The 15,216-nt window shown below is 56.1% G+C and overlaps 1 long non-coding RNA gene across 1 annotated transcript; it reads right to left on the reverse strand.

Moving 5' to 3' along the window:
* Positions 1-725: 725 nt before the first annotated feature.
* On the reverse strand, positions 726-5,157 carry LOC309891727. The gene is made up of 4 exons (XR_014319553.1): positions 4,367-5,157; positions 3,577-3,752; positions 2,716-2,847; positions 726-2,475 (listed from the first exon to the last, which is right to left on the reverse strand). It is a non-coding gene; the product is annotated as an uncharacterized lncRNA (long non-coding RNA).
* Positions 5,158-15,216: the final 10,059 nt, after the last annotated feature.

Raw genomic sequence — 15,216 nt, forward strand, 5'->3', positions numbered from 1 at the left:
CAACCCCAAACGGCAGGGCGTCGCCTCAATCACCCTTGTTTCCTCTAAACATTCCCAAATCTCCCCCTTCTTTATTAACATCAACCATTTTTCTGACACGAATTACCACTCCATATATAACAAGAACAAGGGTGGAAATCAGGTCTGACAGGGCGAGGGCATGCTGCAGTCAGAAAAGATGGCAGAATCAAATGGCGTCCGCTTAAGCCCATCAAACCACACCTTCAGAATAAAACTAAGGAAAACTGGGAGTTTCTGTTCACAGGACAGGATCATCGGACGACCCCGTAATCCGTATACCCCAGTGACAAGACAAGCCCAACAAGGATGGTTTGAATCATGGTTTAACCATTCACCGTGGTTAACCCCCCTGATATCTGCCTTAGTAGGGCCGATCGCAATGATCCTAACACTGATCTTTGGACCTTGTATACTAAACACGCTTGTGTCCTCTGTTAAAAGCCAGCTAGAGAAAGTTAACATCATGTTGGCAGAACACCAGCAACTGCTCAGAGTGTATTTACTCAGTGTTATCCCCAGTTATCCCAAGTTACACCCCATTATGACCAGTTACCCCCTAGTTTTCTCCTGTTTCTTGTGCCTTATGCTTTTTATTCAAGCTACGATGTCTACGTCCGAAGATTGTTGTAAAGCATAGAACTAAGACAGGAGCAGAGTTTTTTTGATTGTTATATTTAAGCTAATTTAGTTACACATAGGGAGGGGGGAAATGTAGGTAGGTAGGGTCTGGCAGCCCAAAGATATCGCGCTGTACGGAAAGCTAGAGCCCCTCCCTTCATAGGCAATAGCGTGTAGTTTATGATGGAAGCAGACGCAAGTGTCGTTGTGAACCCAAGCTATATAACACTGTGCAACTCAGCAATAAACGCCATTTGCCATCGACCACATTGGCGTCCGTGAGCTGATGGCCCGAGCGGCCTGCGGTTGGTCGCCGTGCCGTTCCTGAACCAGGTCGCCACTGCCAATGAAGGCAACAAAGGAGCCCAGCGACGCCTCTGCTACTGGGACCCTGACAGACCAGGGGGCCAGCTCTTGCAAACGCAAAATGCCAAAGCTCAAACCCAGGCTACCGACGCCATCACCCCATCCACGGTGACCCGAGCTTTGATTGCCCGGAGCTGCAAGAACATCGTCAGAGGGTTCAGATTCCAACCTCTTGGGTTGGAGCTCCTGGCCAGCCTCTCGGGGTGGCCAAGAGCTGCGGTCCTGCTGGCTCCCGCTGCCCTGGGCTCCTCCAGGACCTAGTGGAGGCCAGGCAGAGGACATTTGCCATCTTCATGCTCATCCCCTGCAGGTCCCCCAGCTGATGGACATGGTGGTGTCCCCGGTGTCAGCCGTGGCCTCCCTGACCTTCTCTGACTGTGTCACCATCTTCCCCGAGTGAGCATCTTTGCGGCTGTGGCCGCTACTCGGGCTCGGTAGCATTTGCCCTTGCACCCATGAGTGCCCAGCCAGGGAGGTGGATGGGAAGCAACGCCTGCTTCCCATCGAGGCCTGGGCTTCTTTGTCGCCCACTTCCCAGGATGGTCCTTAAGGACAGTGACTCTATGGCAACGTCAAAGTGTCTCCGTGAGATCGGGGGCAGTGGTGGTGCCCTGGGTCACGCCGATCTCTTCTGGAGGAAGCATCCAATTCCAAGGACCCCTCTGCTTCTGGGACAGTGACACACCAGGGGGCCAGCTCTTCCAATGGCGAAATGCCAAAGCTCAAACCCAGGCTCCCAGTGCCGTGCCCTGTAGGTATTAGAGCCAGCCTGCCCAAGGCACCCAGCGACCCCTTGACTTCTGCGACACAAAGGGGCCACGTCTGCTCATCTTCAACCACCAAAGCTCGTACACAGGCTCTTCACACCGTTGCCTATAGGTATGAGCGCCAGCCTGCCAAAGGAGCCCAGCGACCCCTCTACTTCTGGGACACAGACCGCCCAAGGGGCCAGCTGTGTACATCTTCAACCACAAAAGCTCCTACCCAGGCCCTATACACGCTGTTGCCTATAGGTATTAGAGCCAAACCACCCAAGGAGCCAGGCGATGCCTCTACTACTGGGACACCGACACACCAGGGGGCCAGCTCTGTGCATCAGCTGCCAAAGCTCAAACCAAGGGAGGGAAACGGCGGGACCTGAAGCCATCCACGGGGTCTGCGTGTGGGCAAAGAGCCCCAAAAACCTGTAGCAGTTTTTGCTCAGAGTCTCACTCCCTTCACAGAAATCCATCTGACAGAGGACGGCGAGACAGTGGAGGAAAACACAACGATGTTTCCAGCTGAGGGACCTTCTCCACGGCCTCCATGGCCAGGAACCTCCCCTTGCTGGGACAAGAGCTGGGAAGCTGCCCCCAGAGCAACGTGGAGAAAACCTGCACATCCCTGGAGGGGAAAGGAGAGGATGCGACGGCAGCTGGGGAGAAAAAGACAGCACCATTTCCATCCTGCTGGACGCTTTCACAACGGAACCTGCAAGTTAAAATGATTTTTCCAAGTGCTTCTGCTTGTCAAGTAAAATTCTGTACAGCAATTGCGGCACTTCAGACTCACTTGGGTTTGAGGGGGATTCTATTGCTCAAGAATTTCAACTTTTGATGGGAGAGCAGAGTGGGAGCAATTCGCTCAGACACCAAGCGATGGGAGAGAAGAAAGGACGAAATAGGCTCTTTCCTCTAGGAAATAGGAAAGGGGTGTTTAGAGCTGGCTTACCTGAACCATGGCTGAAGGACCGGAGCCCAGTCTCTTGCTCTCCACGTGCTGCTGCCTCAGCACCACGGAGGAGATGGGCATCTGGTTTTGGGGGGGTGTGCGCGTGTCTACCTTCTGGGGACAACTTCCAGGCTGCAAAACATTTAAGAAGTCAACCTAAGATTTCCCCTGGGGGGCAGAGGGCGCAAGATGGCTCCGTATCAAGTTCGCCAGCGCTGGGGCTGTGGCTCCAGTGCCAGAATGTGCTTGTGTATATTGGTCAAGGCTGTGCGTGTTTAAGAACTGCTTGTGATTTTGTAGAAGTAGATAAGGAGAACAGAACTCTCCGTAGCAAAACTCACGCTAACTTTTCTCTTTGTAACTGTCAGAACCGTTGGCTGTGACTTTCTCTATTTGGCACCAGGGGTATCCCACCAGCCGATCAAGTCTAACAACACAATGGATCGTAAGTTACTACAATTTTAAAAGGCATTCAGGAAAATGGAGAGAAGACTCTAATCACCGGCCATCATGAGACAAAGGAAGTAAGCAGAGTTTTGCAGAGAGTAAAACAAGACCCAAATCACAACTGATGGGATACACTCTGGATGGTCGCCAACTGCAACTGGGATTTTGAACACCTCGAGACACCCAAGTATTGTTTTATTCCTATTAGTTGGTGTAAGTTTAATACTGTCTTTTGTATTGCTTGTTCGGAATTGGAAGTTGTTACAACGCACGTCCATGTTAGCTTCCTCCACAAACGTGCATGGCAAGCTATGGGGAACATATCATAAAGACCGGGAAGACAAATTTTCGTATTAAGTAAAAGAATTTACTAGATTGTCCAGAAAAGGGGGGAATGCCGTTGTATAAACTCACTTTAGGATAGAGTAAATCTTGTGGTTATAATAATGAGGACAAAATTGACGACATCTTGTGATCTGTCGACCCTCTCTTCTGTTGAAGCATCTTGTTATTAGAAACATCGCGCTGTCTGTCGCCCTTCAGTTCTGCTGGAACTTGAGCTAACTTGAGCCAAGTCGGCATTCCTGTGGCTTGGAAAACAACTGACTCAGCCCCCCCGGCTCCGCCCAAACACCCTCAGGGTTCCCCCCAACACCTCAAGTCCCCATCCACAACACCCCCACAAGAAAATCCTCCAGAGCCCCGCCAAACACCCCCCGGCCACCCCATCCCCCAAAACCCTTCACCAGAGTCTCCACCCCCCCAGACACCCATAACACCCCCCTGCACCCCCAAACTCCCTCCAGAAACCTGACAGGGCCCCCTCAGCTCCCCCCCACAATCCACCAGGAGTCCCCAATCCTCTCAAGCCCCCCCGCAAGCCTCCCCAAACAACCCAAAGACCTCCTGCAGACCTCCCTCCACCAAAACACCCCACGTTCCCCCAGTCCCGTATGTCCCAATGTCCCCCCATGTCGCCCCACTCCCATACGTCCCCTCCATGTCCCCTCGAGCCCCCGCTGTCCCTACCACGTCTAGGCATCCCCAAATCCCATGTCCCACCCCAGCCCCAAGTCCCCCCCATGTCCCCATGTGTCCCACGTCCTCTCCGTGTCCAAATGTCCCCCCTGTCCCATATGTCCCAGTGTCCCCCATGGCTCCACGCCCTCCCCCCCTCAGGTCCCACCAATCTCCCTCCACCTACGATTCCACTTCTGAGGCTGCTCTGATGTCTCTAATTCTAGGATTCTGGGATTTCTCCTATTCTGCCATTTCTGCCATTCCGCGATTCTGTTCCTATGATTCCAGTTTCTCCAAATTCTCCAATTTTAGGACTCGATTGCGCGACTCCTCCGATTCCTCCGACTCTTTGATGTCCTCCCCCCAGCACAGAGGTGCCTGGGCAGGCAGCAGCCTGTTGGTGCCGCCGTCACCGCGGGCAGCAGCCAGCACTGCCCGTGTCACCACGATGTCACCGCGACACGGCCATCGACAAGAGGCTGCGCGATGGGTCCTGCGCCAGCGGTACCGAGACGTTCGGGCAGGAGGAGCTCCCAGGTGGCTGATGCCAGCAAGGAGCAAGCTGCTCGCACCAGGTGGACCACGTTAGACTGCTGGGAGAACAGTGCTATGGAGCACGTCTCTGCGATATGAGGCGTCACTGACCAAGGTGCGAGCACCCCCAGCACTACAGGAGCGCGGCTGAGCCCCGTCTGGGGCTTTCTGTGGGGAGGACCTGGCTCTGTGGTCAACTCGGGGGGTCTCCGTTTGGGGACGGAGATGTGACGGCTCTTTTCCTCTGCCACCAAAACACGGGGGTGGGGGTGCTGGAAGGCTGGCAGCCACCAGAAGCAGCATGTGACCTGATTTTCCTTGCCTTCCAGAGCGATCTTCTATCTGGGATGCTGTGTCAGCCTACATCCGGGAGCACCTCCAGCTGCGCCAGGTGGGTTGGCACCTACGTCGCCCTTGTTCCCCACCCCAAAAGCAGGAAACTCACCCCAAAAGGCCCCACCAAGAGACCAATAGGTATCGCACAAGTGCGGTGTTGCTTCTGGTAGGTTGGTGTGGTATCTCAGGGCTGACCCCAGTTGCTGGGAGCCCCTGGGTCCCCTCAGCCTGGCTCCCAACAGCGGGAAGTGCACAGCAGGGCCCGAAGCACCGTTCCTGGATGAGACCACCTCCGGCTGATCCTTAACCTTCGGCCCTTCCGTTCTCTGCCACTTGCAGGGCGTCCGAATTCCCACTCTTGTCTGCTTTGCCGTTGTTTCTAAACGGGTCGAGGTTGGGAACAAGTCCCTTACGGTGCAGTGGCCCACGTTCCGCCTGGCCAGGAGCCTCATCGTTGCCCACAGCCTCACAGCCGACAAGGAGTACCTGCCAGGTAAGAGGGTGCAGGAATCCCTTGCTGCATGGATCTCAGGTGCTTCTCAGAAGCAAAGCACTGCCTGCACGGAGCAGGTCCCAAACTGAAGCCTTTCTGGGTGACGACTGCCATGAGCAGCACTAGGGAACACGCGGGGAAGGGCCGCTGGTGACCGACTCCATCCCTCTCGTGTCGTTTTCCAGGCCATAAGGAGCTGGAGCCCCTCCATCTCCCTGAGGTGGCTGCAGCTGCCTCCGTGTCCTGGAAGAAGGTGGAGAGCTGCATCCAAGGCACCACGTCCCTCATCTCTCGCAGCCTGGGGAAGGGGGACAACATCGCCCTTGTCCTGAAGGACATGGGGGTGCTCTGCATCGAAGGCACGAGGGTAGAAATCAAGTTCTATCGTGACTTCTTGGAGAGCCTGTCAGAACAGGGGAGCCTTCAGAAGGCTCTTTTCAAGGTGAGGGTTTTGTTTTCCCCACGGCCTGGGCAGCCTCACAAGGGGGCAGCAGCAATGCTTGCCCTTGGCCCAGCAAGACCTCTTGGCTTGGAGCTCTTGGCCAGCCTCTTGGGGTGGCCAAGAGCTGCGGTCCTGCTGGCTCCCGCTGCCCTGGGCTCCTTCAGGACCTAGTGGAGGCCAGGCAGAGGACATTTGCCATCTCCTTGCTCCTCCCCTGCAGGTTCCCCAGCTGACGGACATGGTGGTGTCCCGGGTGTCAGCTGTGGCCTCCCTGACCTTCTCTGGCCATGCAATCATCTTCCCCGAGTGAGTATGTTTGTGGCTGTGGCCGCTGCTCGGGCTCGGTAGCGTTTGCTCCTTGCCAAATGTGTCCGTGAGCTGGTGAGCGTGGGGAGTGGTGGTGCCCTGAGTCACGCCGATCTCTTCTTTTGCCAGCTATATAATGGACAAAGCGCCCCAGCTATCACCCGGGGAGCGTCTCAAGGCCCGCAGGGATGACAGGCAGGAGAAGGAACGGGCTGTGTTGTCGTCTTCCAGCCAAGGTGAGAGATACAAAGCGGCTGCTGGCTCCTCTTGTGCCACAGCTTCATGCCAGCTCAGCACAGCCTCTTGTCTCCGGGCCTCCAAAATGGAGCCCTGGTATGTGACGTGCCCAAGGTGCCTGTCCCTGGGTGCTGCAGGAGGTCGGGGATCCAAAACACCCCTAAATTGGCTGTACCCAGCTCCTCTCTGCCAGAACTTGGCCCCCAAACCACGTCACGGCCTAAGATTGAGCCGGCTGAGGCTGGTGCCAAGGAGGGCCGAGGCCCCTGCAGATGGAGGCTGGGAGGGGAGCACAGCGGCCCCTGGGACAGCGCAGGAGGAGGCCTCAGCACCCGGCGTGTCCCGGGTACAGCAGAGTCATGGAAATTTGCTTCTGACATCTCTCCTTCCCGATTCCAGAGAAACGGCCTGAACTGCCACCCTTCCTGTCGTGCAGGTGGAGGAATTCTTTTGGCTCTGTCCTTTCGGCAGGCTGCCGCTGATGCCCAAGCTGCCTCCTGCCATAAAGGAGCTTTTGCACAACCAGCTGCAGACAGGAGCTGTGCCCAAAACAGAGCCCAGGAGGAAATGGAAACAAGAGCCCAAAACAGCAACCGGTGCAAGACCAGGGCCGGGCAAAGGCTGAAAGATGTGGAAAATGTCAGGAGAGCAAGGGCCAAAAAGCAGCAAAAGCCCCTCCTGAAGTCAGGAAGCTATCCAGCCTGGAAGCCCTGCCAGAGACGGAGCGAGTGAAGCGCCCCGAATCTCAGAAAGCCCCAGGCCCGCTAGAAACACCCATCGTGCCCATGCTGTCCCTGCCGAGCTCGGAGGGCAGCATGCCTCAGGAGCCCAGCGACGACACCGCTACTACTGGGACACAGACGGACCAGGGGGCCAGCTCTTCAAAACTGCAAATGCCAAAGCTCAAACCCAGGCTCCCGACGCCGTGCGCTGTACATGTGAGTGCCAGCCTGCCCAAAGAGCCCAGCGACCCCTCTGTTTCTGGGACACAGATACACCAGGGGGCCAGCTCTGCGCAACTTCAAGAAGCAAAGCTCCTGCCCAGGCTCTCAACGCCGCTGCCCGTAGGTAAGAGAGCCAGCCTGCCCAAGGAGCCCAGCGATGCCTCTCCCACTGGGACAGACATGCACCAGGAGGCCAGCTCTGCTCAACATCAACCACCGAAGCTCCTCTTCAGGCCCTGCACGCCATTGCCAAAGGCAAAAAAGAGCCAGTCCGCCCAAGAAGCAGAAAATGCCAAAGTTCAAACCTTTGTCCTTGGAGCTGTGCCCTTATCCTATCAGAGCCAGACCACCCGGATGTAGGCTGACACTGCATCCTCAGCCACCAGAGCTCAAACCCAGGCTCCCGCCGCCGCCACCCAGTCCAAGGTGACCCGAGCTTTGATTGCTCGGAGCTGCAAGAACGCCGTCAGAGGTGGCAAAACAGGTGAGTGATCCACATCCCTGTTCCTTTGGGGGCTCAAGCCTTGGAGGCAAGTAGTTCTGGGGACAGTGGGGCCTCTCCAACGAGATCTCAGTTTGGAGCCGGGGGTTGGCTCGATCCAAGAGGAACCTTGGGCTCCTCCATGGCTAGCCTCAAGTCCCTCAAGCTCCCTTCTGTTGCCACGCAGACACAGCAGACACACGTTATTTGGCAGCATTTAGAAGGCCTAAGGAAGCAGGAGGCTGCTCTTGGCCCGAGAGGAGAGTGTGTGTTTGCAGCTGGGTGCTGGTTTCCAGGCCGGGTGGGAAGAGAGGGGCTTTGTGGGTGGGCCTGGCAGAGCTGAACCCTGCTGCTGGCCGGGTCTGGGGATGAGGGGAGCAGAGGGAGGGAAACGGCGGGACCTGAAGCCATCCACGGGGTCCACGTGTGGGCAAAGAGCCCCAAGAACCTGTAGCAGTTTTTGCTCAGTCTCACTCCCTTCACAGAAATCCATCTGACAGCGGACGGCGAGACAATGGAGGAAAACACAACGATGTTTCCAGCTGAGGGACCTTCTCCACGGCCTCCATGGCCAGGAACCTCCCCTTGCTGGGACAAGAGCTGGGAAGCTGCCCCCAGAGCAACGTGGAGAAAACCTGCACATCCCTGGAGGGGAAAGGAGAGGATGCGACGGCAGCTGGGGAGAAAAAGACAGCACCATTTCCATCCTGCTGGACGCTTTCACAACAGAACCTGCAAGTTAAAATGATTTTTCCAAGTGCTTCTGCTTGTCAAGTAAAATTCTGTACAGCAATTGCGGCACTTCAGACTTACTTGGGTTTGAGGGGGATTCTATTGCTCAAGAATTTCGACTTTTGATGGCTAGCCTTGTTTGGGTAAAGTCTCATCGGTGGCTTTTGATGGCAAACTGCAGGCTTTGATGGTCAGCTTAGTCCAAGTACTGAATGCTTCTGCCCCTGAGCCCCGCATCTGAAACTCCCAGCAAAGAATCAGCTACCATTTGCTGCTAACACTCTAACCTTACTTAGCTTTCCGTCTTCCCTTGACATTTCTCTCTGTATTTTTTCCCCGGACCTGCTCTTATTTCTTTTTGCTCTGTTTCTTGACTGTGTTTTCGCAGCCCTCTGCACCCTTTCTGTTGAGTGCTTTTTCCTCATCAGCCCCGAGGGAAGTGGCAGAGTTGAGGGCACAAATCTTTTCCTCGCCTATTTCCAGGCTGCTGCCAGCCCACAGCACTGCTCTGCTCGGGGGTCGCTCACGCCACACGCGCCAGCGGCTTTCTTAACGCTCCCCCTGAGGCCTCCTGTCTTCATTTTGCCTCGACTCCCCCCAAATCCTCATCCCAGTGGCGGAAGGCTCTCTCAAGCACCTCTTGGGGCAGGGGAGGACGAGGAGCAGCAGGTGGAGGAGCTCTGTTTCTCCCCCCTCAGTTCTCCTGGAAAAGCTCTTCCTCTGTGCTGGCTTCTCCCCTTCTGCCGTGGCAGTGCCCCCTCCTGCCTCGTCCTGGTGCTTCCCTGCTCTGAGAGATGGAGCAAGGATGTTCTCATCTTGACACCCTCTCAGCCCTCCCTCCCTCCTCTTCTCACTGCTGGCCACTTTGGGAGAGCAGAGCGGGAGCAATTTGCTCAGACACCAAGTGACGGGAGAGAAGAAAGGACAAAATAGGCTCTTTCCTCTAGGAAATAGGAAAGGGGTGTTTAGAGCTGGCTTACCTGAACCATGGCTGAAGGACCGGAGCCCAGTCTCTTGCTCTCCACGTGCTGCTGCCTTAGCACCACGGAGGAGATGGGCATCTCCTTTTGGGGGGTGTGCGTGTGTCTACCTTCTGGGGACAACTTCCAGGCTGCAAAACATTTAAGAAGTCAACCTAAGATTTCCCCTGGGGGGAAGAGGGCGCAAAACGGCTCCGTATCAAGTTCGCCAGCGCTGGGGCCGTGGCTCCAGTGCCAGAATGGTTCCTTCTACGAGCTCACCCGTCACGTTTCGTTCTTAACTGTCCCAGTCCCTACTGTCCCTCAACCCTAACTGCTAACCCAAAGGCCAAACTCAAAATAACCCCAAATCCAAAAAACATGCCAAAACCCAAACCATAAACCTTAACCTCCAACAGGAAGCCCTACCCATAATCTCAACCAAAAACCCAATCCTACACCTTCTAACCCCTCCCCTAAGGATACCTGCCATCCCTCAATGCCAAAACAGAACTCAAGCCTTTCACCCTAACACTTAACCCCATGCATAAACCCCAAACTTAACCCGTATTCTTGCACTCCAACTCTAAATCCCGAAGAAATAATCACAAACCATAATCCCCAACCCAGAACTTTGCCCCTCAACCCCTTTCCCAAACCACTACCCCTAGCACTAACCTCTACCCTAACCCTAAACCCGAACCCAGGGACCTGCAGGCTGGGAGGTGTCCGGGAGCACAGCTGAGGTGGGACCAGCGCCTGGTGACGCTGGCGACGCTGTCACCCTGCCTGGCCACAGCACAGCTGTGTCACCCACCCCAACGGCTCCAGCGACCACAGCTTCCCCCAGCACCTCCCAGTTGGGTGACCCCAAACTGCTGACACACGAGGGCAGTGCAGCCCTCGAGGGACCCAGGTGGGCTGGGACACCACGCACAGGGACCTCAGGACACTCACCGGTGGTCTGGGGCAGGAACGGGCCCAGAACTGGGGGCAGACACCACGTCCTGCCACCACCACCCAGGGGTCCTGCTGTCCCCAGGGACCCCCAGGACCCAGAGAAGCTCCCCACTGCCCCCAGGGAGCCCATCAGCAGCACTGAGGGCACACCCAGCCACGTGCTGGGCTTTCGGAAAGTTTTTCCCTCAAAATCACACAACACAGCACAAACCTCTCACCTGCTGCAGTTCTTCAACATCACTTTTTAACCCCAGCGTCACTGCGTCAACCCAGCCGCAAAGACACCGACGCCACCAGCAGCATGTGGAAACCTCCCCCACCCCCCTATCCCTTGTAGGGAAAATGGTTGCACATCCTCAACAGTTCTCTACGTATTCCTACTGCCAAGCAAAGCCCTGTTCAGTGGAGGCAAAATGGGTCAAGAAAGGGCTTTTCCACTTGTGGGAACTGAAGTGTTTTTGCAGAGTTACATTGTTTAGAAGGAGGGAATGTGGTACTGAGATATGCTTACAGTGATAAGAAAGTTTAGCAGGCGACCTTGTAAAATGCAGACAATCAGACTCCTTAGGACAATTAGGTGAAAATCACGGTGTCAAGTCAGATAAGTGAAGAAGCATGACCACTTCAAGCAGTAAAAATGTCAAAAGAAATTTGAAATTTAACAGGCCAGCGACTGAAGGCCATGCATTGTTTGTGAAGCATTAGATAGATTGTGAATCTGGATTACCCCCTCAGTGGGGAAACAGGGGAGGGTCCTGCCATCAAAAGGTATATAAACTGTGTTTTGGAACTAGTAGATGCGCTCTCTCCTGCTTGTGGGGCGCCCGCCATTGCAATCGCGAATAAATTGCTACTTCACTGAGATCCTCGCCTGAGCCTAAGTTATTGGCTACGGAGTGTTTCTCACACACTCATTGCTGACTCGGAAAAGCTCCAGAAGAGTTGGTGCTGGGTATGGACACGGAGGGCTGGAGATGGCAGAGACAGGTTTTGGTTTCTGTTTTCCTCCCCCACAATCACAACTTTTGGCTCCCCAAGGCTGGGGCTGCCCTGCACGGGCATGGGGAGGAGCAGCTGTGGCAGCCGGCAAACGCAGCCACAAATTACCCAGGACAAGCAAAAGCAAAGAAAACCACCCCAAGCAGAACGTGACCTCCTTTCTCACCCGCTCCCTCTCTGCCTTTCTCGGCTTTTCACTCACCAAAACGACAAATGGGGCTTAGCCACGCACCACAGCCTGCGGCTCACGACCAAACCCAGCACATTCGGGTTGTCAGAGCTTTCCAATTCCCCAAACGCTGGCTTCTGCACGCATTTTAGCGGCCCCCCCTCAGCCAGAGACCACCCCCGCCGTTATTTCTGGGGGAGGGCAACTGGAAAGGGAATACAAATGCAAACCAGCGGCACCTCTCCGGCCTCAAAATGGCGGCCGCGCGTCTGGGGAAAGCCTCCGTGAGGGGACGCCTCTGCTCACAGCGCTGCCCCCTGGGCCCCACAACCAAAGCAAAGAAGAACACCGGCAGAAAAAGGCCAAAAACGGGTGAAAACGGGTTACTGGGCCGGCCGGGGAGGCTGCAGCAGGGCTGCGACGCCTGGACGAGGCGGCGGCGGCTCTTCAGCGCCTCAGCCGCGGCCCGTGAGCGCCGCCATTTGGGAGAGGAGGGAAAGCGGCGGAGGGGGCGATGGGCGGGAAAACCCTCGCCCCTGATTGGCTGGTGATGGCTGGAGGCGGGAAGTGGCAGCCACTCAGGAAGCGGGGCGGGCAGCAGCCGCACCTTGATTGGCTGAGAGCTGCCGCCTCAGCGAGGGCGGGAAGCCTGAGGCGCCTCCGGAGCCTGGGGACCCCCAAAAAGGTACCCCCAAAAACCCCCAGGGGCCCCCCCAACAATTCAGGCCCCCACCCAAAACCCCTCAGGGCTCCCCCCAAACACCCCCTGGCCACCCAACCATCTTCCAGAGCGCCCCTAAACACCCCCAGGACCTCCCCAACTCCTCCTAGGCCCCCTTCAGGCCCCCGCACAAAACACCCAGCCCCCCCCAACCTCTCCGTGTCCCCAAAGCATCCCCAGGACCCTCTCGAATCCCCTCATGGCTCCTCCAACCCCCCCAAGAGCCCCTTCGGGCCCCCCAAATGCCTCCAGGACCCCTCCAACCCCCCCCCCAGGACTCCCCTGAACCCCCAGGGCCCTCCCAGATTCCCCCAAATCACCCAGCCCCCCCTGAAACCCCTGAGAGACCCCCAGACATCTTCAGCACCCCTCCCAAAGCGCCTCCAAACCCCCCAAGGGCCCCTAGACTGCCCCCCAAAAGCCTCCAGGACCTCCCCCCAACCATCCCCAAGAGCCCCCCTCCCCCCAAGGGTCCCCAGACCTCCGCCCCGACACCTCACGACTCTCCCACGCTCCGTCAACAACATGGCTGCCCCCCCTTGGGAAAAGCCCCTTTATTGCCCCCAACCGCGGCCCCGCCCCTGCCTGGAAGCGCTGCGATTGGTGGGGAGAGGGAGAAGGGGCGGGGCTTGTGCTTGGAGCGCTGAGCCACGCCCCTCTCCAGCGGAGGGGGGAGAGCCCCGCGGCAGGGGGCGTGGCCCAGCCCCAGAGGAGGGGCGGGGCTCATGCAGGATCAGACCAATCAGGTGAGAGGGGGGCGTGGGTTGACGTGGCAAGGGCTTGGGAGCGGGGGGCCGGAGGGGTGGTTGCTGTGAGCAGGATCTGGAAGCTGCCCCGTGGTTGGGAAGGGCCCCGCTGGTTTGCAGAGCTGAGCCACTAAGCGATGTTGTTTTGCGCCTCTGTGAGAGCAGGTTTAAGACAGGGGAAAAAACGCTGCGCCACACAGCAGCTGCGAGAGTGAGAGGAGCGAGGAAGAGCCTTGCAGGCGCCAAGGGCAGTGAAGAGGGAGGGGGAGGGGGAGGGGGAGAGGTGCTCCAGGCATGGAGCAGAAGTCCCCTGCGGCCTGTGGGGAGGCCCGTGGTGAAGCAGGCTGTCCCCCTGCAGCCCATGGTGGAGCAGGGTTCCACGCTGCAGCCCGTGGAGGAGCCCACGGTGGAGCAGGTGGCCCTGCACCAACGGAGGCTGCGGCCTGTGGCAGAGCCCTGCCCGAGCAGATTCCGGGCCGGAGCTGTAGTCCGTGGAGAGGAGCCCACGCAGGAGCAGGTGAGCTGGCAGGAGCTGCTGCCCGTGGGGGAGCCAGGTTGGAGCAGTCTGCTCCTGAGGGATGGAGCCCGTGGTACAGACCCCTATCTGGAGCGGTTCTGGAAGAGCTGCTGCCTGTGGGAAGCCCACGCCGGATGAGTTCATCAAGGACTGCATCCCGTGGGTGGTGTTTCCACCCCCTCCCACGATACACAGCCAGCACACAATACTTCTGGAGTCCGTTTCAGTGTCAGTTTCAGGTCCTCAGGTCCTGGCGCTACTTCCCACTTATCCTCGTGGACTGGTCCTTTCACGCGGCTGGCATGAGTCCACCCCTTCTCCGCTGTCGGGACGGCCGTTTCTGTGGTAGGGGCCTTCCCATCGTGGTGTTAAAGACGTCTCTTTCCAAGTCTTAATTAAAACCTTGTCCCCGGGTTTTATCTTGTGAATTGCTGTGTCTAACGGAGGGCGTTGCGCTACCAAACCTTTTGCCCGGAGCTCTATCCGTTGGTTCATGAGTTGTATTAAATAAGGTCTTAACTGGGCATCCTGTAATTGGGGGTGATCAAGTGGCAATTCCAAGCCATAGGGCATACCATATAGCATTTCAAAAGGAGAAATTCCTACCTCAGTCCTGGGCTGTGTCCGTATGCTTAACGGTGCAAGAGGTAAACATTTTACCCAAGAAGCTTTTGTTTCCAGCATTAGTTTAGTTAGTTGTTTTTTAATGTCGCCATTCATTCGCTCTACCTTTCCAGCACTTTGGGGATGCCACGGAGTGTGGTATTCCCAGCTTGTTCCTAGAGCTTTCATAGTCTCTCGAGACGCTTTGGAGACAAAATGAGGGCCTCGGTCAGAGTCAATTGTTTCTACAATTCCATATCTAGGAATAATATTCTCAAGTAGTATTTTTCCCACGGTTTGAGCCGTGGCCCTTGCCGTCGGAAAAGCTTCAACAAAATGTGTAAGATGATCTACAATCACGAATAGGTATTTGAACCTCCCTGTTTTTGGGAGGTCTGTAAAGTCCAGTTGAATTTTAGCAAATGGTCGGTGAGCCAATTCCCGACCTCCCGATACTTTTTCTCTCAAGTGTTGGGCGTTTACCTTTCTGCAAGTTAAACAATCATTTACAATTCGTTTTGCTATATTATACATTCCAAGACACATATACTTTATTGCAAATTGATCCACCAATGCTTGAGTTCCCCAGTGGGTGTTTTTGTGAAACCTTTGTAATAGCCTCAGAGCTGCGGATTTTGAAAGCATTTCCCGTCCGTCGGGTAGCACCCATTTGCCTTCATCTGTTTCTTTTATTCCCATTTGAATCATTTTGCTCTTTTCTTGTAATGTGAAGCTAAGCAGAGTATAAATTGGCCTATGATGGGAACAATGTGACTATTTCTTCCCGTCCTCCCATTCGTAATCATAGCATGGAAATTTCCTTAAATCATTCCTGCAGTCTGAGCAGTCTTCCCT

The sequence above is a fragment of the Aythya marila genome (assembly GCF_965140915.1).
Source record: "Aythya marila genome assembly, contig: HAP1_HAP1_SCAFFOLD_180, whole genome shotgun sequence".
Taxonomy (NCBI): domain Eukaryota; kingdom Metazoa; phylum Chordata; class Aves; order Anseriformes; family Anatidae; genus Aythya; species Aythya marila.